Here is a 27,500-nt window from a genome sequence, read left to right as displayed (position 1 = left end):
ACCCACTATCTTCCCTCGACCCCCTTCCTCCCCCCTCTCCAATACCAAGAAAAGACACTGAAGATTTCTCTCTCTCTCTCTCTCTCTCTCTCTCTCTCTCTCTCTCTCTCTCTCTCTCTCTCTCTCTCTCTCTCTCTTCACCCGTCTTTTGTTTTTATGTTTTATTTTAAGGAATTCCTTGCTCCACTTTTCTTTTTCATGCGCACTTTTTTATAAGTGGTCATGATCATACATATACTTTTTACGAAAACTAATATTTTTGTTTTCCATTGAACCTCGTAAAGAAAGAAACAAAGAAAGAAAGAAACAAAGAAAGAAAGAAACAAAGAAAGAAAGAAGGAGAGGAAAAAACCCGAAAGAATTAAAGGAAGAGAAAAAAAAAACAGAATACATCAATATATTCATATGACCACCTCGATATGGCGCGCAATCCCTCTGTTCTACGTTTAATCTTTCTCAGTTAAAATCCTACCCTATAATTTTTAGGTGTGAGGAATAAGTTTTAACTTTTAAAAAACACTCGAAAATAATTCTTCTTCTCTCTCATTCCATCAAAATCTTTCCCTCTTTCCCTCTCTCTCTCTTCTTCTCTCACTAGGAAAAATTTAAGACTTTGTTGCCCCCTCTCTATCTCTTTTCAAAATACCTCCCATTTTTTTTTTTTTTTAATTAAAATTCGTAACTTTATAATGTCTTTCTTACCGCTGACCCTTCGCAGACAGGTTTGTGATATCTCCACATATTTTCATGCAGTGTCCATCCCAAATGGAACTCACCTACTATCCATTTCAAGGACCGAGAGTCATCGTTTTTCTCAAACATCTTTCAAACGGATTATGTGATCGAAATGGTACTTTGACACAATGTACAAGACACCTCTCGCTAATTTTTGGTGATATAGTGCACTGTCAAATGGTGTCAGTAAAGGCGTTTACTCTCAACTTTTAAAGACTAAGTCGCATCAGTCAGCAGGTCTAATCTACGCAATCGAACGTCCGCTATCCCCCATAGACAGGAAAGCCGGGGGAGGGGGAGATGGGGAAGCCAGGATAGTGGGTTGAGGAAGGGATGAGGAGGGGAAGGGAGAGGGAGGGACAGGATGGAGATAAAGGACATTCGAATGCATAGTTTGGCGATCCTTGGCAACACCATGTAAGTCAAGAGTAAATGTCTTAACTAAAACCATTTGACAACATTGCACTATATTACCAAAAATTGTGGGAGGTGTCTTTAGGCTACACTGTGTCAAAGTACCATTTCGATCAAATAATTAGTTTGAAAGATATTTAAGAAAAAGGAGTTGTTCATCGCTTAACCTTTTGTTTGTTTTCCTTCTCGAGTCCTTTCTTGCTCTTGTTGGGTTCTTGAGAAAACTTATGTTTTTAGTCTTATTACTTTTGCTTTTTAGATATGTCCTATGCCTATTCCCCCTGGTTTTATTTGTCTTATAATTTTTGTACAAATCGATTTTTTAATGTTTTAATGTGAATTTTTGAAAGAAGGTATTTTAATCATTGCAGCCTTGGAAGTGCGACGATAGCAACTGTCGTGAAACGTTGGCATAATAAATTAGCATATATATATATATATATATATATATATATATATATATATATATATATATATATATATATATATATATATATATATATATATATATATATATATATATATATATATATATATATATATATATATATATATGTATGTATATTCACATACACATGCACACATACATATACACACACACACATACACACACACACTATATATATATATATATATATATATATATATATATATATATATATATATATATAATATATAAATTTCAGTTATATGCTAATTTCCCAGAGCATTCAAATTTCTTACTCCAAAGAAACATGGTTTAATTTTTTTTTTAAATCTGGCATTCACAGAAGGGGGTTTCAAATAAAAGAACGCTTGCATACACAAATTATGGGTTTTGAAAAACTTCTAGCAATCAGAGAACAGAGCTTAAAATCAAACTCATTCTCTGCGTATTTTATTATTCACAGAACATTGTTTAAATTCCAACAATGTTCTTTTGCCTTCAGAGAGCATTGTTTAAATTCCAACAATGTTCTTTTGCCTTCAGAGAACATTGTTTAAATTCCAACAGTGTTCTTTTGCCTTCAGAGAACATTGTTTAAATTCCAACAATGTTCTTTTGCCTTCAGAGAACATTGTTTAAATAACAGCAATGTTCTTTTGCCTTCAGAGAACATTGTTTGAATTCCAACAATGTTCTTTTGCCTTCAGAGAACATTGTTTGAATTCCAACAATGTTCTTTTGCCTTCAGAGAACTTTGTTTAAATAACAGTAATGTTCTTTTGCCTTCAGAGAACATTGTTTAAATTCCAACAATGTTATTTTACCCTCAGAGAACCTTGTTTAAATTCCAACAATGTTCTTTTGCCTTCAGAGAACTTTGTTTAAATAATAACATTGTTCTTTTGCCTTCAGAGAACATTGTTTAAATAACAACAATGTTCTTTTGCCTTCAGAGAACACTGTTTAAATAACAACAATGTTCTTTTGCTTTCAGAGAACATTGTTTAAATTCCAACAATGTTCTTTTGCTTTCAGAGAACATGGTTTAAATTCCAACAATGTTCTTTTGCCTCTTGAGAACATGGTTTAAATTCCAACAAATGTTCTTTTGCCCTCTGAGAACATAGTTTAAAATTTTACATTCAAAGGAGATGCATTAAAATAAAAATAATCCAGAGAACAAGTTTTCAAATCAAATAAATTTACATTTAGAGAACATGACTTCAAATCGATGAAACTTGCTGCAAATCAGAGAACAAGGTTTAGAGCAGTGGGGGGGTTAATTTGATTTTTAAGGGGGCCAATTCGAGATTGTTGACGGTCTTTTAGGCTTCCTCCGCGTGAATATAAGAATTATATATCACCACAGGGGGCATCAGGATTTTAGAGGTGGTTAGGTGGGGCATAGGCAAAAAAAAAAAAAAAAAGTTGGGAACCGCTGGTGATTAGGTGGGGCATGACCGAAAAAAGGTTGGGAACCACTGGTGATTAGGTGGGGTATGGCCAAAAAACGATTGGAAAGCACTGGTGATTAGGTGGGGCATGGCCAAAAAAAAGGGTGGGAACCAATGGTGATTAGATGGGGCATGGCCAAAAAAAAGGTTAGGAATCACTGGTGATTAGGTGGGGCATGGCCAAAAAAGGGTGGGAACCAATGGTGATTAGGTGAGGTATGGCCAAAAAAGTTTGGGAGCCAAAAAAAGGATGGGAACCACTGGTGATAGGTGGGGCATGGCCAAAAAAGGGTTTGAACCAATGGTGACTAGGTGGGGCATGGCCAAAAAAATTTTGGGAATCACTGGTGATTAGGTGGGGCATAGCCAAAAAAAAGGTTGGGAACCACTGCTGATAGGTGGGGCATGGCCAAAAAAACAGGTTGGGAACCGGTGATTAGGTGGGGCATGGCCAAAAAAAGACTGGGAACCACTCGTGATTAGGTGGGGCACGGCCAAAAAAAAAAAGGTTGGGAACACTGGACTGATTAAGTGGGGCATGTCCAAAAAAAGTTGGGAACCACTGGTGATTAGGTGGGCATGTCCCAAAAAAAAAAAAGTTGGGAACCACTGGTAATTAGGTGGGCATGTCCAAAAAAAAAAAAAAGTTGGGAACCACTGGTTTTGAGTAAAAAAAATTTTTGCTTCGAGAGAGAGTTTTTCAAAATCAGATTCCTTGCATTCTGAAAACAAATCAGAATTTATTACGTTGAGAGAACAAGGCTGATAATAAAAAAAAATTTCTTGCCTCCCACACAACATTCATATCTAACAAATTTCCTTCATTTGTGGAACAGTATTCATAGTCAAACAATTTTTTTTGCATTTACAAAAGTGTCTGAAAAAATTTTCTGGCATTCAGAGAACAAGGTTTAAAGTTCAAAAAAATCTTCCATTTAGAGAACATGGTTTAAAAGAAAAAAACGAATTTCTTGTTCAGTAACTAAAGAACACTGCTTAAAGTTGCAAATTTCAGTATATTCAGAGAACAGGGTTTAGAATCCAGCAAGTTTCTCGGGTACCGGTGACTCAACAGTTATGTGAAGTATCTGGTTTATGTCTAAGAACAAATGGAGCTGTAAAGTTATGCCCCGCTGACATGTAGTTGCCAGATGTTACAGGGAATGATGTGTTAAAAATAAGGTGGTTTTCAGTTTACCGCGGTCGAAGAACCGCTGACCCACAGTTAAGGGCGTCTTACCAACTCAGTATGAATTGAGAGCTTGAGTTAGGTTTATTCTGCACACACAGAAATGGTTGCGAGACCTACGACACGGATTCCATCAAAGGGCACGTAAGTTTAGGCCACGTCCTACAAAATCTGTTGTAAATAAAACACCGCCCACTTTCGATAACTGGTAGCTTCGAAACTACGATGACCAATGAAAAGCTTCGAAGAGAAAAGAATAGAATAGAATATACAATTTAGGACAAAGGCCAAGCGCTGGGACCTATGACGCCATTCAGTGCTGAAAGGGAAATGACAGTACAAAGGTTTGAAAGGCGTAATAGAAGAACCTCGCAGTTGCACTATGAAACAATTGCTAAGAGAGGGTGGACAGCAAGATGCAAGAAAAAGAACATGAAAGGAGATGCAGTAAAAGGAACGAAAGGAGTTGCAGCTAGTGGCCGAAGGGAAGCTGCAAAGAACCTTTAGTAATGCCTGCAGTGCACTGCGTAAGGTGCAATGATGGCACTAACCACCCCACCCTCCCTAAGGAGGCCTCCGTCAAGATTCAGACATCGGAACAAGACCCTATAAAACACGGAGGACGACAGTCAAGAGGCTCTCTACAAGGCAGGCTTAATCTCGAACGAACAACTGGAGTCAGCACAAGAATAGCTACAGATGGACTCCAGTTATTCGAACCAAAATGCAATTCGAATGTAGGTATGCTTTATACAGACCCTTTAAATTTGCTGCTCCAAGGCTATACAATAAGCTCCCACTGTATAACAGGACTGAAAATATCAAGTCGTTCAAGAAAAAATTAAAGACTTTTTTCTAAGTGCTGTAACAGTGTATATTTGACTTCTTCTTCTTTCTCAGCATCTTTTCCCACTTCTATGTGGGGTCTATGTTGCTGATAGCTTTCCTCCACAGTGTATATTTGACTATATGTAATGTGCCGTATAATAATAATAAAAGAAAAAAATCCCAGAGTGTGTCTACAATATGATGTCAATGATGAATTGAGTTTGCGGTTCTCTCAAAGCGTCTTCGGTGGAGCGGTGCCCTAGGGGAAAAAAAAAGTAACAGAAACAGTAACGCCAATGGAAGACGCTCAGAGACACTGAGGCACATAATCGTGGTCAGTCAGACGACTGCAGACAAAATTGCTTGCTGAATCCTGCTGTTAAAGTCCAGTCCCTACGAAGTGTTCCAGTCGCCCTTCTTGAGGATGAACAACCGCCACGGTCATTCACAGACATTTAAAATCAAATCAACTTTTTGAGGACAGGAAACACTGAAATAGGAATTTTCAATTGCATCTAAGAGTGTGGTATCACTGGCATTTGTTAAGTATTTTTTTTCTTTCTATAAATCTTCAGCCGAAAAATCTTAGGAACAATTCTATAAATCTTCAGCTGAAAACCAGGAACAATTCTATAAATCTTCAGCTGAAAACCCTTAGGAACAATTCTATAAATCTTCAGATGAAAACCCTTAGGAACAATTCTATAAATCTTCAGCTGAAGACCCTTAGGAACAGTTCTATAAATCTTCAGCTGAAAACCCTTAGGAACAATTCTATAAATCTTCAGCTGAAACCCCTTAGGAACAATGCCATAAATCTTCAGATGAAAACCCTTAGAAACAATTCTATAAATCTTCAGATGAAAACCCTCAGGAACAATTCTATAAATCTTCAGCTGAAACCCTTTAGGAACAATGCTACAAATCTTCAGCCGAAAACCCTCAGGAACAATTCTATAAATCTTCAGCTGAAAACCCTTGGGAACAATTCTATAAATCTTCAGAAGAAAACCCTTAGGAACAGTGCTATAAATCTTCAGCTGAAAACCCTTAGGAACAATTCTATAAATCTTCAGCTGAAAACCCTTAGGAACAATTCTATAAATCTTCAGCTGAAAACCCTTAGGAACAATTCTATAAATCTTCAGCTGAAGACCCTTAGGAACAATTCTATAAATCTTCAGATGAAAACCCTTAGGAACAATTCTATAAATCTTCAGCTAAAACCCCTTAGGAACAGTGCTATAAATCTTCAGCTGAAAACCCTTAGGAACAATTCTATAAATCTTCAGCTGAAAACCCTAGGAACAAATCCTCAGCTGAAAACCCTTAGGAACAAATCCTCAGCTGAAAACCCTTATGAACAAGAGTCAACAGACTGTAAACCCAAGAGGGCCCCAAAGAGAAAGCCTGCAGAGAGAGACAAGTTATAAGAAAAGGTGATCAATAAATAAATATGCTGGAATGGGAAACAAAATCGACACACCTGAATTCAGGAGACGTCAGCATAACGTAGGAATGAAATTGCTCCTGGCTTATAAACAGCACACGCTACCACGTAAGAAGATAAGCAATCGTAAAAGAGGGGATAGGTTATGTCATGGATCCAAAATTCTCGGTATCAGGACCATTTGGCCAGTTCAGTAAGGAACGAAGTTGGACTTAAATATAGGGTGGGAAGAGTCTGCATGTATTTGGTCTGGCGAAAATACAGTATTTTACCCAAGTAAGCATTCGAGATATCAATATAACTTTTAAACATTTTATGTTTGTTGACTGCCCCCATGTTATCGGTGTACCTTTCTCCCTCCGTATTTATTTTGAGAGGTTCCGTTGTCGCTCCATGAGAGAGAGAGAGAGAGAGAGAGAGAGAGAGAGATTTAAATACAAACTTTACCTTCAACTAAAAATAAGAGTTTAATTCCCAGAGCCGTCCCGTAACTTGATGGCAGTCGAGCATTACTTAACCGTGACAAGTGAAGGTCCTCTGTCAACAGCAGGTCTCCGATCACCTAAAAAAACAATGGAAAACATAACTTTCGACAATATTTTCCAGTCACAAAAAATATCAATTAGAAAAAAAGTGTAGAGTGCAGCAGCATATCAAATCCTTCAAACAAATAAAATAGGAAACCGTGAAATAAAAAAGATGAAATATTCTCAATACAAAAGCTTTGCTGCAATTTCTTACAAGCACTATAAAGTGGATAAAGTGAAACTTGATACAAAACAAAACCCAAGATAATTGCAATCTCGAATGTATGAGCAGAGGAAACAAGTGATTAATTCAAGTCATTCTATTTTTCCAGTTACATAAAAAAGCCACATTCAGATACACATTAACAGAAGATATATAGTTCCTTTCACATTATTACTATTATTATTCTGTTTCTTATTACATAATAAAAGATGCATTCAGATACACATTAACAGAAGATATATAGTTCCTTTCACATAATTATTATTATTTTATTGCTGCTTCAGCTGCATTTATTTTGTAGAAGACTTTTTTTATTTTCCTTATTGCGGACTTCTCTTCACTGGATCACGGAGAACGTCACCCCGACCGAAGACAGTAAGAAAATAAATCTTGTAAGTTTTTACAAGAACCGCCATCACGAACCACGCCCGTGCTACCCACAATATTTCCATCTCCCGTGACAGTATTATGCAAAATATTAGTACAGTCGGGACAGCCGCCGACCTTCGACGTCTGCGCCTGCTGGAGGCGCTCCTCATTGCCGAGAAAAAACCTACAATGAATACGACGCATCCTACCCACGAATTCGAGAAGGGTAATGCCGAACACCCACCAAATCCAACAAATACCTGATAATGACAACCCTGAGAATGGAAACGCCCCTGATGAGCGAGGCGCCCTTCGAGACAATCCCCCGACTACGAGAGAAAGAGTAAATAATGACATAATTCATCCTCCGCCCAATAGCAGCCAAACTACCGATGATGTCAGTCGGTATGACATCACGCAACGGCAGGCCAATGGGAACGCTGGAATGAGTGATATTCCCAGGTTGCGAAGATCTGTCAGGATCGAGCTTCGCCGCAGAAATTTGGCTTGAAGTTCATCTACTGCAACCAATCAAAATTCGCCGTCCATGACCCCCCGCTGAAGCCCTTGTATAAATTCGGAAAGACCTATGCAACCTGCCAGTCCTCTACTAGCTCCCGCTGGAGAATGACAGAAGAGTCTGTCGAAACGTCGCGGCAACTATGTCATGATATTCTAACTGTATAGAATATATAAAAAAGCAGAATCCAGATTTTGACTTTTCCCCCATGAAATGACAAATATAGGCGAGCTGTTAGCACGCTCCTCCAATGAAGAGAAGTCCGCAATAAGGAAAATAGAAAAAGTCTTCTACAAAATAAATGCAGCTGAAGCAGCAATAATATTCAATAAAACCTGTTTAAAAGAGGGTCTGCTGCCAAATTATATTATTATTCTGTTTGCTATTACATAATAAAAGATGCATTCAGACACATATTAACAGATGACATAGTTCCCTTTCACATTATTATTATTATTATTGCATAATAAAAGATGCATTCAGACACACACTAACAGAAGACAGTTCCTTTCACATTATTATCATTATTATTATTATTATTATTATTATTATTCTGCTTCCTATTACATAAGAAAAGCTGCATTCAGACGCACATTAACAGAAGATATAGTTCCTTTCATAGTATTATTATTATTATTATTATTATTATTATTGCTATTGTTATTATTATTATTGAAAAGATTCCTGTGTATAACTTGTTTACTTGTAAATATTTACATATTACTTTAATCTCGAGTACTTTCAGGTCCTAACTGTGACCCTTTTTCAAGAGATGTGAAGGTAGTCAGGCTGGCTCAAGGCCCAGCAATCTTCTGGAACTTCTTCTCCCTGTGCTGTCATTTATATGATGGCTGTCCTGGTTTCCATTCTCTTGAGAGTTGTTAATATCCTCCTGTCGGTCTGATATCCTGAACTGATGGTCAGTAGGATTAACCCTTGTGGTAAGTGAGTGGTCACCATTGGTCTGTTGGGCAGGAGACCTGACCTCCAGGTCAGAGGGTCGATCTTAGATTCTTTTAATATTAAGCTCGGCTTATGGGATCTTCTGAGGTAAATCCTTTGTTTCCCTCTATCACTTTAATCTCTCTGATGAGTGCCCCTTCCACTACCCTCCTATGATTGATGTTATTGCTTTTGTATATAAGCCTACTGTTTTTAAAATCAATCCTATGGTCCTTTTAAAATCCATCCTATGGTCCTTTTCCCAACAATGCCTAGATATAGCACTCCCTGTGAGTTGAGCTGTACTACCCTCCTGTGTTCTTGGATTTTAGTCCTTATTCCCCTACCTGTTTCACCCACATATTTGTCTCCACAATTGTTGCAATTAATTATGTATACTCCCCCTATATTATTTGCATTACTGTCGTCTTCCAATTTATTTTTACATACTTTGTTTTTTACGGTGTTGTCAAAGGTAGACAAATTTATATTTAATTTCTTTCATTTTTCATGTAATTTGTTTCATTTTAGGCATATAAGGGAGGGGAACTATTTTCTTGTTTTCTGTATTCCATGTACTCTCTGCATTTTCCCTGTAAAAAATCCTCCTCGCTTTGTTGAGTGCCCTTTTCCTGAACCATTCCGGGTATGCTAATGTATCAAAGCTTTTATCAATGTAATTAATTTCTTTATCTATCTTACGAGGGTCACACGTTCTCATTGCCCTAAGAAATAAACCTGCTAGAACACCCATTTTTATATCATGACTATGAAAAGAGAAGAAATGAATATACGAGTTTGTGTGTGTGGGCTTTCTATATGTGCTGAATTCATAGCCTATTTCTTTCCTTTCTATCAAGATGTCTAAAAAGGGCAGTTTATTATTGTTACTTTTCTCTAGAGTGAATTGGATGTTGTTATCAAAACTATTGAGTTTGTCTAGAAAAGTTTCTATTTCACTTTCATCACCCTGCAGAATGGCAAAAATATCACCCACATATCTCCACCAACCTTTCAGTTTTAAGTTAGGGACATTAATATTAGGAACTAGATTGGTCTCAAAATATTCCATATACAGTATATATTAGCAAGTATCGGTGATAATGAGGACCCCATAGCTACTTCATATTTCTGTTTGTATACTTGTCCCTCAAACGTAAAAATAAGTATCACTAACACAATTTGACCAACTCCAGGAAAACACTTATTTCTATGCTTGGATTGAAAATGCTCTCATTATGTTTAGTCTGTAGAAATTCTAAAACTTTATCTAAGGGTGAATAAAGCTACTACATCAAAACTAGTCATATGTCCCTTTATATTCTTGTTCTTAACTTTCTGAAAATGCAGAGTACATGGAATACAAAAAACAAGAAAATAGTTTTCCTCCCTTATATGTCTAAAATGAAACAAATTACATAAAAAATGAAAGAAATTAAATACAAATTTGTCTATACCTTTGGCAACACCTAAAAAACAAAGTATGTAAAAATAAACTGGAAGGAGAAGACAGTAATGCAGATGACATAGGGGTGTATACATAATTAATTGCAACAATTGTGGAGACAATGTGTGGGTGAAACAGGTAGGGGAATAAGGACTAGAATCCAAGAACACAGAAGGTACAGCTCAACTCACAGGGGAGTGCTATAGCTAGGCATTGTTGGGAAAAGTACCATAGGATGGATTTTAAAAACAGTAGGCTTATATACAAAAGCAATAACATCAGTCATAGGAGGGTAGTGGAAGGGGCACTCATCAGACAGATTAAAGTGATAGAAGGAAACAAAAGATTTACCCCAGAAGATCCCATAAGCTGAGCTTTAATATTAAAAGAAGCTAAGATCGACCCTTCTGACCTGGAGGTCAGGTCCCCTGCCCAACAGACCGATGGTGACCACTCACTTACCACAAGGGTTAATCCCACTGACCATCAGTTCAGGGTCAGTGATCCCACTTTTGGGGAATTTGTCCCCAGATTGGGAATTTTGAATGTTTTTCGGGAAAATCTGGGGAATTCGATAAATTTGGGGAAATCTGGGGAATTTGAATAGGTTTTCAGTGAAAACTTAGTAACATTTATGAAAAAAAAAAGCCAGCCGACCAAAACAAAACTATGGCCTCTCCCTCTGTACCCTTTGTTTTGGAAGACATACGGTTGTGAGAGAGAGAGAGAGAGAGAGAGAGAGAGAGAGAGAGAGAGAGAGAGAGAGAGAGAGAGAGAGGAAGTGTTTGCTCCACACAGGACACACCCCAACCTTCCCAGTCGCGGCCGCCTTGAGGAAATAACAATAACTGCACGTGTGAGACGAAAATGAAACAAGAGCGGTGTGTGACCTTTGCGCTCCCTTCAACCTTAGAGGCGGGACAATTTAAACTGTAGAAGATATGTTATAAATTATTTAGAATTTAGTTATTTTTTTAAGGATGAGATAAGCCTGGGCCTAAATCAACATAGCAATATGCTGTCCAACTTAGCAAAGGCCCAGTCACCCGAAGGGGAATTCAATAACTTTATCAAGCCTAAAAATTGGATAGGCCTAGCTTAGAAGATAGGCAGTTTGGAGGCATTTCCCCTTTCTACAAATATCTTGATTTCTTAACACCATAGATAAATAATAAATTGGTAAGCAAGGAAATATGAAATAAGGCATAACAGAGTAAGTTGGACGAATGAGAAAATTAAAAAAATCGTATACAAGCAGATCTCTCTCATATATCTCTAGCATTAATTAACTACTTTTGAGTACCTAATTTTAAAACAATGATAAATGTACATCCATAAGTAATGACAAAATAGTTAAACTGGAATAATTACACAATATTATTGACTAAGTAGTGATACGGACATATGTTAGAGAAAATAATAATAAGATTTGGAAGAAAGAGGGAGTTGTTATATTAAGGTGGCCTTGTGCCAGCACGGGATCTTAGAGAGAGCGCCAGTTTATTATACAAACAGCTTACCCCTACAGTTACTTAGATGCAAATAATATATGATTTTTCTGGTGTAGACGAAAATATTAAATATTTATAAATGGGCTATACATAGAACGGTAAATCTTTGTAAAAAAGAAATAGGAAAAATATGTTATTGTTCATTGGTTGGGGAGAAGAAATAGACTGACGACAAATCCTAAGCAGGGCAGAATAGGAAGGAGGTTAAAATACCAAGAAATGAAAAACAACCCCTATAATCATATAATTATAGCCTCAGGGTTTGTCTCAAAGACATTCACTCAAAGGCCTGTCAAGTTGTTGTTTTGTAAAACTGTCAACAGGGCAGACCTTAAAATGCCATGCTCTTCGTGCTTGGAAGTATGAATTCCCTGGAAAATATATTTTGGGGAATTTGGGTTTGATCTGGGAAATTTTTAGCCTCGCGCTAGGGAAATTTTGTGATGGCGTTGTGGGATCACTGTTCAGGATATCAAACCGACAGGAGGAGATTAACAACTCTCAAGAGAATGGAAACCAGGACAGCCATCATATAAATGACAGCACAGGGAGAAGAAGTTCCAGGAGATTGCTGGGCCTTAAGCCAGCCTAACTACCTTCACATCTCTTGAAAAAGGGTCACAGTTAGGACCTGAAAGTATTCAAGATTAAGGTAATGTATGTAAATATTTAAAAGTGAACAAGTTATACACAGGAATCTTGTGGGTTTCTCTTTCCATTTTCAGAAGAAAACTGAAAGAAGTTTTTGTTTGGTTCATTATTATTATTATTATTATTATTTTATTTTATTATTATTATTGTTGTTGTTTCCTATTACATAATAAAAGATGCATTCAGACACACATTAACAGAAGACATAGTTCCCTTCTCATTATTATTATTATTATTCCTATTGGTCCCCATTATTGACTCACCGCGCAATATCTTCATATCACTTGCTAATGACCTGGTGTCGACTAGCTACGAGCCAAAATCACAGACCTCCTTTCTCTAAGCTATGAACCACTGACGATAAATCACACTCCTTCTTTCGGGTATGGATCGCCAGTAACAGTTCTTTACCTTTCTCTGAACCACCATCTTATGAATAAGGCTTCACTTGTAGTAGTAGTAGTATTAAAGTAGTTTAACCACACCAATGAGCTGACTTTCAGCTCACATAGGGCTGGCCCGAAGGATTAGGATAAAATACCACATAGGCTCACGTTTTCATACTGTAACACATACACACAATAAATACATTTACTCATGCTTCCGCATATTAAAATTCATAATAAGTTAAGTAATATTTAAAAAAAATTTAATTTAAATTCGACAAATGTTATGTTTTCGTGCTTTTATCATTTACTTATTTTTACACTTTGTCTATCAAACCACAGTTCCTTATGAACAACAACATCGGGACGACTGAAAATGTAAAAGATTCTGACAAAATTTCATTTGCTGATTTATTCCCAAAAGTTGACAGTCGCTGTTGGTCATACTTTGGATACTCACATTGCACATGCCTGACCGTTATAATCACCCTGCGCTCTGTGCACTCGGGAGCCGGGCCACATGGGCTGCTCATCAAGTGCGCATGTGTCAGACGAGCATGGCCTGTTCTGAGACGTGTTAGAATTACTTGTGCGTGTCTCTTTCTCTGATATGATGAACTCCATTTTTTAGCATTAGGTTTTATTTGTTTCAATTTATTACTTTCGGGTTCTTCATCCCATGTATAGTGCCATTTATTTATGATACCCATTTTTATGTGTGTTACATAAACATAATCAGTGACAGGAATATTCACATTTAATCTTGCCATGTGTGTTGCTTCTTTGGCTGCTTTGTCTGCATCTTCATTTCCTTTGATCCCTACATGGACAGGGATCCAACATATTTCTACATTTTTCCATTAGTTATGGAGAAATAATTTAATTTGTTGTGCTATATTGTTTTTTGATTTGTAACTCTGAATAGCTTCTATAGCGCTCTCGAGTCACTAAAAAAAACAAAATTATTGAATGATGATTCTTTAATTATTATTATTATAGCTGATGCAATTCCATACAATTCTGCTGTAAATACCGAAGCATTATTAGGAAGAGAGAACTGATAAAGTTTTGTCTTGGGACACTGCAGCATATCCCACCCCGTGTTCTGATTTAGATCCGTCTGTATATATTGCGTAATGTGGACCTTTTCGGCTTATATGCTCTACTGTATGTTGTCTATGGTGTTATGGTGTATATGAGTTACTTTTGGATAAATACTTGAGGTGTGTGCAAATTCTCATTTTATTTTATTTATTGTCTAGGGAGGAGGTGATTTTACTATTAAAGGCACTTGTATATTTATATTCAGCCACTCAAACAATCTTCTAGGTCTTATCGGGAAAGGTGGTGGATGGTTACTTATAAATACATCTCTTAATTCAAATTATTTTTTTTGTTGGAGAATCACTAGTTTGAATTCTTAAGGGCACTTTTCAGTGTTACTATCTCTCTATGGAGAGACAAAGGCAGTTTACCACATTCAACTTGTAACGATGATTTTGGTGATGATCTAAACTATTCTAAAGGCTCCTGAGCATATTCTAAGGCCTTTAATGAGAACAGGGTCTAACATTTTCAGCGCTGCGTCAGAAGCTGAGCCATATACTTCGCTTCCATAATCAATGATGGACAGAACTGTTGCTTTATAGTATACAGTACAGTAAGGGTATGTCTATCGGCTCCCCAAGTAGTGTTCGATAGTTTTCTAATTAGATTTAATGCGATTTTACTTTTAGATTAAACATATGTAATGTGGGCTTTCCAGTTCAAGTGAGTATCAAATACTAATCCCAAAAATTTTGCTGTTTGGCCAGTTGGTATACCATGGTTTCTGATTTCTAAATCTATTTCTTCACCTTTTTTCCACTTTTTATTTTTATAAAATATGATTGCTTGAGTTTTATCTATGGAAAATTTAAAGCCTACAGATGAGGCCCATTCATCTATTTTTACTATGCTTTTATTAATGATTCATTCTCCATGTTTTATTCGGGATGTTGAATATGTGGCAAAATCATCCATATATAGGTTAATTTTAATGCCAATAGGTAGATTATTACTGATGTCATTAATTGCTAAAGTAAACAGTGTGCCACTAAGGACGGTTCCCTGTGGAACACCATTTTCAAGTGGAAATGTTCTAGACAGATGATCATCAATTCTCACCTGAAAACTGCGATTTGTCAAAAGTTCTGTATAAACCAAGGTAAATGTCCACGGATGTTGTTGTTTTGTAAAGTTTTTAATATAGCATACCTCCATGTAGTAATGTATGCTTTTTCAATGTCAAAAAGACAGCTACAGTAATTTGTTTTCATTCAAAACTTCTACGCATATGGTCTTCTAAGCTAGAGAGAGAATCCAATGTAGATCTGTTACACTGTGACCCGAACTGAGTGGGAGTCAAAATTTTATTTTCTCGAATGTGCCATGTTAGTCGAGTATTTACCATTTTCTCTAACAATCTGCATAAGCAGCTTGTTGAAGAAATTGATCTGTTATTATTTACAGTAGTGGGACCCTTTCCAGGTTTGGGGATAGGAATTATTTTAGCTTTAAGCCATTCATCTGGAAATAAATTTCGAAGCCATAAATGATTATAAAACTCTAATGAGTATGACTTTGCCAAAGGTAGCTAAGTGGCAGATCATCTCAAAACAAATTTTGTCACCTCCAGGAGCAGATTTATTGCTGTTCGAGAGAGCATATTCCAACTCTGACATTAAATTTGGTATTATAATATATATCTTCTGTTGTTTCAAAATTTATTGCTATTAATTCTATTTTCCTTCTCTTTGTGTGGAAGTGTTGACCTAAATTTTTATCACTACTTGCATTTGCTAAATTTTCTCCTATTATATCACTTATATCTTTTGGATCAAGTGTTCTTTCCGCATCTTTTAATATGGCATGTCTAGGTGGTTTAACATGGGTACCATTTATTTTCCTGAATTTTTCCCGTGTTTTTTGTATGGGAGTATTATTAGAGAGATCTGACATATTTCCTCCATGAAATGATTCTTCCGTGAATTACTTTTTTTTTTTTTTTTTTTGCAGATATTTTGTTGTATAGAGGTTTCAATGTATCAATTTCTAGAAATAATATAGTAATTTTTTGTAAATTTCCTTCTAATATCGGTAATGTTTCATTTACTTTACTGAACTTTCTATTCAAATTATCTGATCGTCTCCCTACTGAATGCTTTATATTTATTAATTGTGTTAACTTATCGGACCACCATGGAACTTTGTGTTTTGTTGGATGGGGTTTTGATTTTGGTATTGTTTTAACAGCAGCATTTTTAATGAAATCAACAAGAAATTTATTAGTTTCTTTATGGTCTTTTAAATATTCAAATGGTAGGATATTTCTAGTGTGCATTTCATATTGCTCCCAATCTGCTTTATAAATGTTATAGTGAGGGAACATGTTTTGCAGGAATATTTTGTAATAAGGAATTTAATATTGGGAAATGATCACTGGTGTGCAAGTCGATCAACTGTATTCCAATCTAATCTGTCAACTGTACTTGTTGTACAAAAGTCTACTGAGGAAAATGTTCCATGTGGTTTTGAAAAATATGTACTAATTTCGTCATCATTTATACAGCACATGTCGTTTGATCAAATCCATGAGCTCGTCTGTATTACTACCTGTTCTGTTTGAGTTTGTACAATTAGAGTCCCATATTAGGTTGTGAGCATTAAAATCACCTACTATTAATGTAGGTTCCTTGGTACTGTTAAGTAAATCTCTAAGTTTATCAGTGTCGTAATTTTTATTTGGTTGGTTGTATAAATTATAAATTATGTAATTACCGTTTTTTATTCGTATTTTAATGCTTGATATTTGCAAGTCAGTAAAAATTACAAGTACTAATCGACAGGCCTAACCAGTTGTCTTTATAGCACATTCACGTGCTGATCAATAGTTTTCTGAATTTAATACTCTCTGCCACATATATATAGATATAGTTAAAGGCAATACCACGAAGGAAAGTGAAACAACGGAGTGGTGCTAGGCCTTTTGACTTACTCTCCTTTACTCAGTCTGTTAAGTAAAGGACAGCAAGTCGAAAGGCCTAACAACCACTCTGTTGTTTCACTTAGCTTCGTGGTATTGCCTTTATCTATATATTCATCACGTTCCATATGTTCATGATTCAGTTATACACATATATATATATATATATATATATATATATATATATATAGTGGGAAATTAAATATTATAAACATGACAAAAATAAATGCATCTGCATTCTTGACGACTGCTATTACTGCTAACACTAATAGTGACTTCAACGTTATCATTACTACTACTACTGCTGCTGCTATTACTGATACAGCAATTCAGAACTACTGCTAACAACAATGCCACTGCATTTACTACAAAAACAAATAATTTCCGAGATGGCAAAAACTGTTACTGAATTACTGCAACCGGCATTATGAAAAATATCATCAGCATGGCGGTATTATCACCATCACGTACAACATCTACTACTACTACTGCTGCTGCTGCTGCTGCTGCTGCTGCTGCTGCTGCTTCTACCGTTATCTCTATCGTAACCAAAATTCACAGAAGCTATAAACATTAATGAAAGAAACTAAGTTACTTCATCGCTACGTCCACCACAGTATAATATAATAATAATAATAATTATAATAATAATAATAATTATTATTATTATTATTATTTTTATTATTATTATTATTTAGATGAACCCTATTCTTATGAACAAGCCCACTACAGGGGGCATCGACTTGAAATTCAAAGCTTCCAAAGAATATGGTGTTCATTAGAAATAAGTAACAGATTATTATTATTATTATTATTATTATTATTATTATTATTATTATTATTATTATTATTTTATTTAAAAGATGAGCCCTATTCAAATGGAACAAACCCACCAAAGGGGCCACTGACTTGAAATTCAAAGCTTCCCAAGAATATGGTGTTCTTTAGGAAGAAGCAAGAGGAGGTAGTACAGAAAGAAGAGATCTTGCTCATTAAAAAAAGACAAAAATAAATTAATAAATTAATAGATGAAAATGTGTTAAAAAATCAATTAATGAAGTAATAAATAGATGAAAAAATGTGTTAAAATGCAAGGAGAATAGTATTAGAGCAGTTACTACCATCAGTTGCAATGTATAACTAATATTACGCCTAACATAAGCAAGATTTACACTTGTAAACTCCATCATCATCATCAACATGAAAATTATTATCAAAGGTACAATAAAACCTCACCTGTTTTATTTACAGAGACAACAGACCCTCCTCACCAAGAGGGTAATTCAATCCGACGACGGTCTCTCTCTCTCCCTCTCTCCTTTCGTACATTTTTCGCTTGTCAGCTGGACTGAAGACCTCGGAATATATGGCTCGTAAATGCTTGGTCAGGGTTCTTCGATAAGACCCAATTTAACGACATCACAGGAGAGGTCGAGGGGTCACTGAAATACGAATCAAGTTTGTCATTAATCATTTGCTAGACACAACACCCCACCAACGGTCACCTCCTAAATTATAGTCATCAGTATCAGGGCTCAGTTCTGTTCTGAGAAAACAAGGGCATTCATTTCCATCAGTGTGACTTACATGAAGCCGAACTTGAAAAGAAAATTTCATTTTAGCGAAAAGTATACTACTGCATTCCAGTGTCAAGCTTAGGATGAAATAATAGTTTTCTCACATGACCAGCTAATCATCATAACGTTATAATGTCTGTACTCGACCTCGACCTCAGTACTGGGCAGAGAATGAAAAACCTTATGATTTGTACATAAATTACATATATTGCATATGTATTGAATAGTAAAATGAACTTTAAAATGTATTTTTCTAAATAAAAGATAAAAAAAAAGAAATAGAATCTAACCAGCACATTAAATCCAGAAGATCAATGAGTGTGCTCCCACACCAAATGCAGTCTATGACTGTGAGCCTCGCTCGGCCTCTGAGACTGTCTGAAAGGAGACGCGTTTGAGTCAGTGAGTCGTGTATTTAACAACCTCAGACGCCTCTGAGTCGGTATTTCACAGGCTCTCGTGAATGCTCGATTGACAAGTCCAAGCAAATTTTCTGATGCACTGTGGACTGAATATTGCGCCATGTGACAAAGGCATGGAAGCACGTGCTTTCGTTTCCACAGGAATGGGTTTTCATCGAATCGGTAGGCATGACTTGAGGTTCTTTGCAGCGTGCCTTCGGCCCCTAGCTGCAACCCCTTTCGTTCCTTTTACTGTACCTCCTTTCGTATTCTCTTTCTTCCATCTTACTTCCCACCCTCTCTTAACAACTGATTTATAGTGCAACTGCGAGGTTTTCCTCCTGTTACACCTTTCAAAACTTATACTGTCAATTTCCATTTCAGCGCTGAATAACCTCACTGGTCCCTGCCCTTTGCCTTTGGCCTAAATTCTATACTCAAGCTAACTGTCCACGAAACGTTGACAACAGTAAACTGTCTGACAGGTGATGACATCTTCGAGCAAACACAGGAAGCAGCCACGTCTTGGAAAAGAGATTTGTTTATTTGCTTGATATAGTTCTTCCACATAATTCCATCTACCCATGACAATCACGCAAGCAGAGATATTTGACATGGCTCACCATATCATCGGTCTGCTGTGTTTTTTGCAATGCAATGTAATGTCAAATTTAGGCCAAAGGCCAAGCGCTGGGACCTATGAGGTCATTCAGCACTGAAGGGAAAACTGCGAGTAAAAAGATTTTAAAGGTGCAACCAAGAACTAGTAGTCTTTAGATCTTGGGTGCAACAGGAGGAAAACCTCTCGGCTGCACTATGATAAAATTGTTAGGAGAGGGTGGAAAATAAGATGGAGGAAAGAGAATATGAACGGAGGTACAGTAAAAGGAACGAAAGGGGGTTGCATACGACAGAGTTCAAAGAAAAAAACCACAAATTGAAAAATATTTATTTGGAAGCACACAGAGTTGGGTCTTGTGTCTCCACATTGAAGAGGGAGCATAAGGCCCCAAAACCGTTTGTTCTTCTAAACATATTTGTTCTCCAATTTGTGTTTTTTTTTTATCTTGGTTTCAAATGTCGATACTGATATGTTATCACCAGAACTCAAAGGACAGACTAAGGACTGGAAGCAGAGAGAGAGAGAGAGGTAAGCTAAAGTTTATGAAGGCACTGACATATCAAATTCTTAGGCAGTTTCACCTGTCTAAATGAATGTGTAAAAAAGAGAGAGAGAGGGGGTGGGAACGCAATCGGGTGACAGTATGAAGTCAAGGGGGTATTGCGGGTATTACAAATGCATACCCCTTTGATATTTATGCTTACGTAAGGGAGACAAGACAAAGGAAAGTACCTTTGGTAAGTTTTATTGGAAGAGCCTGATACTTTGCCATTTCTCCTAAGGAAATTATATTCTTATTAGATAATGGGTTCCCATTACTACTGATTTTTCCATTTGAAATATACTTTATTTGAACCATAATATTTATTTGAACCACAATATCATCAATTTATTTTGTATTTTGTAGATCTAAAACTTTCAACAAAACATACCAGATTCATCACCAGTGATACGTTACGGACTAAAATAGAATATAGAATTTAGGCCAAAGGCCAAGCGCTGGGACCTGTGAGGTCATTCAGCGCTGAAAGGGAAATTGACAGTAAGGGCTGAAAGATGTAACCGGGGGGAAACCTCGCAGTTGCCCTATGAAACAGCATTGTTATGAGAGGGAGGGATGTCAGATGGAAGAAAGAGAATATGAACGGAGGCACAGTAAAAGGAATGGAAGGGATTGCAGCTGGGGGCCTAAGGGAAGGACGCTGCGAAGAACCTTAGCCTAAAAGCAATGCCTACAGTGCACCGCGTGAGTTGCACTGATGGCACTATTCCGCTACGGGCTCCACTTTTGGGGAATTAGTATTGAAGTTTTTGTTTGTATGTGTTTGTTCATTTGCTTTTTCGCCGTTATTTAGTTGCCTTTTTCTTGACTCTTTACGCAATTAACGCCAACATATAATCTCAGAGATATTGTTTCGTTAAAAAGCTAAATTATGCCATTGATTCTAATAAAATGACTTAGAGGAAAAAAAAAACACCTCCATCCTTTTGTTTATTCAGGAACGTTTTGGCTGCCTAGGCTTAACCATGAACCATACGTAGTCAAAACAGCGTTAACAAAGTTTGCTTGGACTTGGATGGAGGTAAACAGAAATACAAGATACCTTCATAAAACCTGAAGTGCAGCATCTTTTGGGGAGTACAGAATAATATAATAATAATATAAGTAAGAAGTTGACCCTCTCTTACAATTGTCATAGAAAGGATGGCTGCAGATTATTCTTTTCATTTGACATATACCTCACTTATGTCGGGTATTTATTACATTGTATATGGCTCTGGAGGAGGTAGTTGACGGACATTCCTCTTGTTACTGATTTCCCTGAATCATATATACACACCGTCACACACTCACGAGGAAGTGGCAGGGCCGCTCGAAAAAAATTGCCAAACCTGCTAAAATCATCACCCTTTTGAACGGGTTTAAGAAAATGGGTTTTGTAGCTTGGCTATAATATCCTGAAACAGATTAAAGAAAACTGAACCGTAATCGAATGACCAAAGTCAGTCAAAAAACCTCCCGCCCCCACCCTTCCCTTTATTGCCTTACACTCGCTCTATTAATCCTGACACTCATGACTCAGCCCTAATTCCGTGTCCCGAAGGCAGTTCGCTCTTAAGGTTCATCGCAGCGTTCCTTCGGTCCCCAGCTGCAACCCCTTTCATTCCTTTTATTGTACCTCCATTCATATTCTCTTTCTTCCATCTTGCTATCCAACCTCTCTTAACACTTGTTTCATAGTGCACCTACGAGGTTTTCCTCCTGTTACACCTTTCCAACCTTTCTACTCCCAATTTCCGTTTCAACGCTGAATGACCTCATAGGTCCTCCCAGCGCTTGGCCGAAATTCTACATTCCATTCCAATAACCTATTACTATCCTTTCCTGGTTTTCTTTTCGTTATAAAACAGCGGAATTTGCGGTTAAATCTTGTTTTTGGAAAGGATAACTTTATTTTTTCACATCATTTGATGCCTGGTTATGAAAACCCGGCCAAGGATCTCCGTCAAAAAAGTACTTACAGTCGAAGGCACGTCTTCGAAAATGAATGACATCAGTTGCTGAAAGTGAGAGATGTTCATTGTCATTCATTCACGAAATTTTCGAGGGTGTGGATTAGACTAATGGCTTTTTGACGGAAACCATGTGGCAGGTTTTCATAACAGCATCTGATCGTGTGAAAAACCTAACTCGGGCACAGGGTCCACGGTTCCTCGACGAAGATACATACAATGGGAACCTGTTTGTCGCACCTCATTCCTTCTAATCTCATAAATTCTTGTCAGCGAGGCAAAAAATTTTTTAGTCACTTGCATACATACAAACAAACAAACAAAACCACGCACATAAATATAATGTGCTTGGGTATATATACATCCATATATATGTATGTATGTATGTATATATGTGTGTGTGTGTGTGGTGTGTGCGCGTGTTTGTAAGCGCGCCAGTGACTAAACATATTGAATAATGAGATATGTCTAGTCAATTGGTTAAAAACAGCAAAAGTGCAAGCTTGAATATGAATGCGAAACGAAAACTGGGATTTTGACTACACACACACACACACACACACAGTATTTTAGAAAAGGATAATTTTTTTAAATGTCGTCAGTGAAACAATCGTTCAGACAATTTCTGAAACGTTCAGACAATTTCTGGAACAATCGCTCAGACAATTCCTGAAACAATCGTTCAGACAATTTCTGCAGCAGTTGCTCAGACAATTTCTGAAACAATCGCTCAGACAATTTCTGAAACAATCGTTCAGACAATTTCAGGATAGTGAATCAAAATTAGACTTTGGCTTAATTTAAACACCAAGAACTGAACTCCAATTCCACATGAGGGTTATAACACTAAACGGGGAAAACAGTGATTCATCTACCCTGTTTCGCCGTGTTTAGTACTAGCCCCGGGGGATGGGGGTCAAATATATTTCGCCTTGTTTAGTACTAGCCCCTGGTACTGAAGTGTTCGTGTCTAGAACAGCGAACCCGATTGCTCCCATGTAAAGAATAACGAACCCAATAATCTTCTTGTAAAGAACAGCGAACCTTGCTGTGAGTGGGTTCGCTAATCTTGACAGGATCCTTTATACACACTACGTTAGCATGCAATAGATGTAAGCATATGTGCAATTTAAAACCACAACAATTTGCAACATTTTAATTAAAGAAAATGAATACCTAAACGGCGATGCAACACTATTATTATTACAATAAATAATTAGTGAACAATTACCATTCCCCATTTTTTTAAAACCTCTCCCTTTTTCTTTTCCGAAATAAATCTCCCTCTCAGAATGGGGGCCCATACTATCTATAGACCCCATTCTGTCATTCAAACGGTTTGATAACGACTTAACTGTTGACTGGCTTTGCAATGATGGCAGGGGTACCGCTCCGCTTCCATTTTGTGTCCTGGGGGATTATTCGTGGTCTCTCTTTTACCTACATCAGGAGTGGCAACGGTGGTGTCCCCCCTCCCCTCCCCAACAAGTGATTTGGAGATTTGGAGAACCGAGAGTCTGTCGTAGACTGTACACCTTTCCAGGGGCTTGGTCGTGGCTACCTACCAGTGAATCCAGCTTCGTCGAAGGCTCTTTTTGTCTGCAATCTAGCCTTGGCCGAGAAGTGCCCTTCTGGGCGCACGCGGGTAACAAGAGTTCCCCGTGTTATAACTCTTCCTCCACTGCTAAGTCTCCGAAGATCACTGGGGGTATTCTGAATTTCTGAGCCACTGTTGTAGTTTCTGTGTTTCTCTTCAGTGGGAGATGTTATTTTCCTCGGAACATGTTCGTAGGGGCATGGAGCCTGCGGTTTCCCATTCTGAATTGAACTGAATTGAATATAGAACTTAGGCCAAAGGCCAAGCACTGGGACCTATGAGGTCATTCAGCGCTGAAACGGAAATTGACAGTTAAACGTTTGAAAGGTGTAACAGGAGGAAAACCTCGCAGTTGCATTTTGAATCAATTGTTAGGAGGGTGTGGAAAGTACGATGGAAGAAAGAGAATATGAAAGGAGGTACAGTAAAAGGAACGAAAGGGGTTGCAGCTAGCGACCGAAGGCTCGCTGCAAAAAACCTGAAGTTATGCCTACAGTGCACCGCATGGGGTGCACTGAAGGCACTACCCCGCTACGGGGGTTTCCCGTTCTGAGGTCTTGCTTACGAAAAAGGGACAGACAGTAGGAAATGGGTCTTAAATATTGGTGCCAAGCGATTAATAGAAGCCAGTTTTGGGTGAATAAAAAAAAAGGGAAATTATAACATTTACTTACATCTCAAGGTTGGCCATTTAGGCTCGAGCGCAGCGGGAAAAAAGAACAAGGATCTTTGCGCGAGCGCATATGGCAACGTGCTGAGCGAAGTTGGCGCCAACTGATCGCTTGAAATGGAGAAAAAAAAAAAAAAAAAACATTTACCCTTCTGACCTCCCGTACAAAAAAAAAAATTACCCTTCTGACCTCCCGCAATGGGTTCACTGTCTGAGATATAAACATGCTCTAGGGATATGCTGAGGTACAATAACAAGGGTTAGACGCTTTTTGATATGTGGGAGATGCTGGAATGCACTTGTGACGCCAGTTTTAGTAGCTATAATCAATCCCTCAATCAATCGTTAGGTTTATGAGCACAAATGATGTTTACCCAAGTCTGTTGAAATCATGAATTCTAGGGATGACGATATCTACAGTAGTTAAACCCTTTCCGTACTGTGGACGGTCGGTTAACGTTTTAGATACGTTTTCCGTTGGGGATGGTGGAAACAGGATTCCATAATACCCATATAAAACCTTTATCGATGAATACCCTTTCTTCCATTTCAATGAAATTGACGAATCATCAGGGACATCCCATCGAGTTTGGATACGGAGTCGTCGTCGCTTGCACGTTCAATGTGAGACTAAAGTTGCCCTAAAACGGGTGGCGTTCAACCTCTCTCCTTGTTCTTTTGTTTACTCCTTTTTATAATGAAAGCATATAAGATGTGAGGAGTCTCATTTCGTATTTGGTGTACTCCATCGGCCCTTCATGGCGAAAAGGCAGGGCCATGGAGGCACTGGCGCTGCCACATCAAATATTCTCACTCATTGCTGTATGTATGTGAAGGCAGCTGCTATATATTAACACTAAATATAATTGGTTAGCACCACTCTTAAGCAATTATGAAAGGCCCTCGTAATTTTCGGAAGACAACAACAGCAAAACAACACGTTTATTCATAAACATGACAAAAAATTTCCAGCGCTTCCAGTTCCTCTCACCGTTAAGCTGACCTCAGGGCATAAGATGTCAAACAGCCCGTGCTCCACAAGGAAGTCAGTCAAAACAGCAACACTCACTGACTCATTAAGGAGTTCTGTCGCCTCCAGCAAACAACATGGAAGGAAGCCTTCGTTCCACACATTAATCTTCATCCACAGGTCGAGAAATCGTTCATGTAAATAGTCCTGGCATTCTTTTTGAGCAAGCATTTATCAATATGACATTCATGACCTAAATAATCATCTATTTGTTTTGACAAACCGTTATGAAGACTATAAACACACAGATATTTCTTTTCATATCGGTATGGCAGTCATGTGCAACGGTATGTTGTGGCGTCATAACGATAAAAAACTGATACAAAACAAAGAAAATGCAATGAAATATTCCGAGTAAATGGCAAAGCTGAACTAAGTCTGTAAAGAAAGGAAGATATATGAATAGAAATGTTATGAATACTTTACTGGAAAGAAAACGAAGAACCATATTATGAATAGATGATAAAATTAAATAGCTGCTGATAATCTTAGTTTGTATAATCTTACGTATATTTATGCTCGCGCTTTATTCGTCTACACACACAATCCTTTCAAATGTCAATATCTCTCTCTCTCTCTCTCTCTCTCTCTCTCTCTCTCTCTCTCTCTATATATATGAGAGAGTATATATATATATATATATATATATATATATTATATATATATATATATATATGGTATATATATATATATACATGTGTATATACATATATATATGTATATAGACACATATATACATAGTAAATTGACACAAAAACAAGTAAAATTAAAAGTGTGAAGTCCAGTAGCGTGAGATAATCACAAGGAAGGTCCAAAAGAGATCCAATATATAGGCCCATATATAAACAGAGACCCAGGGAAGAATGAAATATTTTGAAGGAGTGTCGAGGCATGGGGAACACTCCAGAAGTATACGTCTCAGGAGACATTAATGTAAACGCCAAGGAGGTCAAACCTCCTTGACAGAAGCACGGATTAAAAAGGTAATGGGAAGTGGTAGGCCTTTGAAAACTCGAGAGAAGTACATTTGGCAACGAAGTGATAGCGCCTAAATCACGACGCGCCGATAGAGTGATAGTATAGGTGCTTTTCATTCTCATCAATACTAAGATAAATGTACTGATTGATGGTAGAGAGAGAGAGAAATAACTGCGCGCTCATTAGGTAGGCATATTCGTAACAGGACAGGTGTGCAGCAAAAGACCTCTCCGCCTGTACCTGTCCTACAAAAAAAAAATTGATGCAAGAGGATAAACGAGAGAGAGAGAGAGAGAAGCGCGCCTGCTCATCCAGTAGGCATATGCCCGTAACAGGAACAGGTGCGCGCTAGGGCAGGTGTGCTCTTCATCATTCAGTATATTCCGCTGGGCTTTTCATCCTGAGGGCAAGGTGACCTATTTTTTTATAGTATCCCAGACCGCCAATATGATGCGAGACACCGACTTGGGTGGACGTGTGGCTATACAACAGCACGCTCCCCCTCCTTTCCCCCTTGACACTTTAGAAATAATAAAATAAATTCTCTCTCTCTCTCTTATAAAGGGAGAAAAACTATTTAAACTTTTTTAAAATAGCTTTTCTTCCTTTATAAAAGAGAGAGGAATTCACGCCAGTCTATGGGCCTACATATTGTTACTTCCCATTTCCACGTCACACAATGCACTTCTCACACCACATTAAAAACAATAAACTTAGTGTCCATATTATTTTAAACCCTTAATTTGGTGTTGATCAAATTTGTAAAAATAGTTTTTCTCTTTATAAGTGGAGAGAGAGACAATTTACGCCAGTCTAGTGCTCACGTACTGCTACTCCATTTCAGAGTTCACATTATTTTTTGAACCCCAATTTACGCCAATCAAATTTTTTAATAGCTTTTCTCTTTTTACAAGAGAGAGAGAATAATACTAAATGAATGGTTTAGTCAAGGGAAGGAACACTCACTACAACTAAAAGCCCCAGCCCATTCTTTTTAATCTTCCCAGAGATATA

The 27,500-nt window shown here is 37.4% G+C and overlaps 1 protein-coding gene across 1 annotated transcript in view; it reads right to left on the bottom strand.

Annotated features, from left to right (window-relative positions):
* LOC136843381 (uncharacterized) overlaps positions 1-27,500 on the bottom strand; it is a 54,397-nt gene that overhangs the window by 8,012 nt on the left and 18,885 nt on the right. The window contains exons 2-3 of the mRNA XM_067111731.1: positions 18,334-18,539; positions 6,945-7,059 (exon numbers count right to left, since the gene is read on the bottom strand). The gene's annotated coding sequence lies outside the window, so the exon portion shown is untranslated. The remainder of the gene's footprint in view (positions 1-6,944; positions 7,060-18,333; positions 18,540-27,500) is intronic.

This window comes from Macrobrachium rosenbergii, chromosome 11, assembly GCF_040412425.1.
Source record: "Macrobrachium rosenbergii isolate ZJJX-2024 chromosome 11, ASM4041242v1, whole genome shotgun sequence".
Classification (NCBI taxonomy): domain Eukaryota; kingdom Metazoa; phylum Arthropoda; class Malacostraca; order Decapoda; family Palaemonidae; genus Macrobrachium; species Macrobrachium rosenbergii.
The sequence above is the reverse complement of the archived record's forward strand: the minus strand, read 5'-3'. Positions and strand labels throughout refer to the sequence as shown.